This window comes from Crotalus tigris, unplaced genomic scaffold (assembly GCF_016545835.1).
Source record: "Crotalus tigris isolate CLP2741 ecotype Arizona unplaced genomic scaffold, ASM1654583v1 scf7180000017658.5313226, whole genome shotgun sequence".
NCBI classification, from domain to species: domain Eukaryota; kingdom Metazoa; phylum Chordata; class Lepidosauria; order Squamata; family Viperidae; genus Crotalus; species Crotalus tigris.
In genome coordinates, this window is record NW_024096545.1 from 3974990 (window position 1) to 3978746 (window position 3757).

A 3757-nucleotide genomic window follows, 5' to 3' on the forward strand; every position below is an offset into this window, starting at 1 on the left:
GATTAGCCAAAAAGCCAAGGTTTTTCTTTTCCATAAACAGTTCTTAGGTTTAAACAACAGTCCGGGTGTTTTTTTTTTCCTTTCAAACACTTTTTAATCTTATAGCTGGCTCTTCCTTTGTTCCCAGCTGTCTTCAAGGTTATTTGCAATTCAAAGGAACAACTTTTTCTTTGTTTCTAGGCACTCTGCCAATTTCTGAGTCTTTATTGTTAGTATTCTATTCTCTGAGTCTCCAGTAGATGTCAGTAGTTATTTCTTTTTTCAGTTTTTCTTTCAATCAAAAAGTTATTTTTGTTATATATTTTTATAATTCCATCAAAAAAAATAGGATATAATCTTGAACAGTCTTTTAGTTTCCAAAATTTGTCCAGACTGAAGTATTTTAAATCAAATTTTAATATATTTCTTCCCTCCTTTAATATTAATTCGCCACTTCCATCTGTAAGGGAATGGGGATACAATCCCCTCCCTTCACTTCTGGAGGTTTTCTTGCTTTGGGGATCTTTTCAAGGATTTAGATAGTAGATAGAAGAAAGAAGATCAGTACTCTCACCAATTCCAAGCACGTTGTTCACCGAAGTTTAGGTTCGTGCTCTGGGACTTTGGCTGCAAGCAGCTTGAGCTAGTTGCTGATCTCATGCTAGCCTTTCTTCTGTCGAGTTCAGAGGGCTTTCCCCAGATCAAACAAAGTGATTACCATAGCTTTGTGATCAATGGGATGGCCCTCCTTCACAGTCACCTCTCCGGGGCAACTTTGGATCCATCTAGGGTCTCCCAAGCAGGAAGAAACTAGCCAGGGGGAGCGGAGGTCTCCTCTCATGTGGCCATGTACTCCGGGCACAAAACCCTCTAAGATCACAATCTTAATCACCCTTTTGCTATTTATTAAAAAATAGTAAGTCCTAAAATTTGTAATTAAAACATTGTTTCACTAAGGAGTGAAGTAGACTCACCTGGTGCTGTTAAATCTCTCAATCCAAAGCTTTCTAATAGCTGAAAAGCAGTTAGTAATTTCCAAAAGTGTTCAGAGAAAGAAGTTTGTAAAATTAGTGTTGTTTGAAACGTTCTGACTGCAGTTTCAGGAAGACTATTATCTTGCCTTCCTGAGCATTAAACCTTCCAGAGAGTTCTATCTTGTGGTCTCATCATGAGAACCAGCTGTCTGGAGTATGTGTGGGTGATCGCAATCCCTGTCCTTGTCTAGAGAAGTTCCAAAGAGCCAGTCTACTTGCCACAGTTCATTCTACAGTTTATTGCACTGCAATGTCAGCTCTACTTGACTCTAAATATTCCTCTGAAATCCAAGCTCACATTAAAATAGTAACTACATGAAATCCTTTCTCTATTCCCAGTCACAACTAACTTTTCCCATTTGTTTCAATGCCTTTATTCAAAGAATGGCTAAATCCAGAACTAATCAAGTATGATATACAAGTAATCCTCAGTTAATGACCATAACTGGGACCAGGAACTCTGTTACTAAGCAATATAGTCATAAGATGAAAATTCACATGACTACACCAACTTACAAAAGTTCCAGTTGTGGCCATTAAGCAAATCACTAATGCTGAACAAGTGTCACTAAATGAGGACTGCCTGTATTGCATTAAGTACTCAACATTGAATAACTGCAAGTTGTTAATTAAGGGCATGCAGACAGCATTATTGCCATAGGTTTTGATGTCTGTGGAATCTGAGGACTTCCAAATGTTGTTGAACAACAAACTCATCTGCCTGAATCAGCATAGTCAAAGGTGAAAGGTGAGAGGAGCAATACTACAACATTTGAAGACCACCAATTTCCTCTTATCTCTTCATGATCTTTGACCATTAGAACGCTTAATTTTTCTTTGTTTTTGTCTTGGGATCATCTGTTTTACATTGACATCTAGTGGAAAGAATTTTCATTGCTAAAAAGCTAACATAAATAAATCCCCCAAATATGATCTTGTATTCGTATTTAATATTGTAGTTCTTTTCTCGATACATATTTACATTTGTTTTCTTCCTATGTGAAAACACTGCAGAATGTGATTTCTATATTCTTGTTTGTTATAATTAAAATACTGCTAATATAAATAAAGGAGTATACTGTTCTTCTAAGGCAAGGGTGTCAAACTGCCGGCCTGCGGGCCGGTTGCATCATATGGAAGCTGCGCCTACCCCAGCTCCAGCAATGCAGAAAAAGTTGAGATACGTTGCAACATATCACGTGACATGGCGAGTTTGACACCCATGTTCTAAGGCAATGCCTTGAAGCAATTCATATGCATATGTAGATTTGCAAATATATAGATGTGCATCTTTCTGAGAACCAACAAATGGTTTGCTCAAATAAAGTTTGACAAAAAAAGGAATAATAACAGAATTGGAAGGAACTCTGGAGGTGTTATAGTCCAACCCCCTGCTCAAGCAGGAAACCCTATACCATTTTGGACAAATGATTGTTCAAACTCTACTTAAAAACCTCCAGTGATGGACCACCCACAACCTCTGGAGTTAATCTTCCACTGATTTATTGTACTTATTGTCAGGAAATTTCTCCTTAGTTCTAAGTTGGATCTCTCCTCGATAAGTTTCCGTCTTTTACTTTATTATACTGTCTTCGAGTGCATCGGAGAATATGTTCACTCCCACTTCTTTGTAAGAGCCCCTTAGATATTGGAAGACTGCTATCATGTCATCCCTAGTTCTTCTTTTCACTAGACTAGACAAAGCCAATTCCCGCAGCCGTTCTTCATATGTTTTAGCCTAATCATCTCTGTTGCTCTTTTCTGTACTCTTTCTAGAGCCTCAACATTTTTTTTATAATGTGGTGACCAATGCAGTATTCTAAGTGTGGTCTTATCAAAGAAGTATAAAGCAGTACTGACACTTCATGTGATTGTCAAGGTTCCGATCAAAGAGACCAAATAAATCAGAACTCGGAGGTAGGGAAATTTCTCAAAGAACAAGTTTATCGGAACGTTCAAAAGTGAAACCAGATCTAAACTTTCCCTCCAAGGAGCAAAGTAATACAATGTAACAATTCCCACCCCTCTATCCAAGCTACCCAATAGAACACCTTGGCGGGGTTTTTCTGACTCATCAATTCTCCTCCTTCCCTCTGGCATGCGAATGACCTTGGTTCCCACAAGGGTTGCTCATGTTTAGAAATACTTTCTCCCCTTTCTCCTCTTCTTGTGCTGCGGCCAGGTTCGTTGTAGGGTTGACAATGATCGTGATTCTATCCTTCTGTTTATGCACCCTAGGACTAAACTAGCTTTTTTTGGCAACTGCTTTTATTTTTTTACTTTTCAAAATTCCTATCTTTTAAAACCAGGCGCAGCCAGGAAGTCTGTGGAATAAACAAAACAACCAAGGTTTGCTTATTTTCCTATGTAAGTCAAGTATACCAATTACTAAAAGTTCTAATATTTAAAATTTAAAATTAATGTTGATTCTCAAATCACCTTGGCTGTCTGACAATACCAAAGCAAAATGTATATGTTATCAGTAGGGGTTTTTTTTCCTAAATTTTATTTCAATAGTGCATGTTGCAAAGAGAAGCAAATATTTTCCTAAATTTGGTATATATTTACATAAATAATCCCCCCCCTCATTTACTGAGGAAGCCAGAATTTTCTGAATCCAGGATTCCAGACACATATATTTTCCAAGCAGTTAAAGGATTTGACAGATGAATTCATCATCATTGTGCAGTCCTGCATAGCTACATTCGCAGGAACCAATGTTTCAGACCAGACAAACAAGGGTA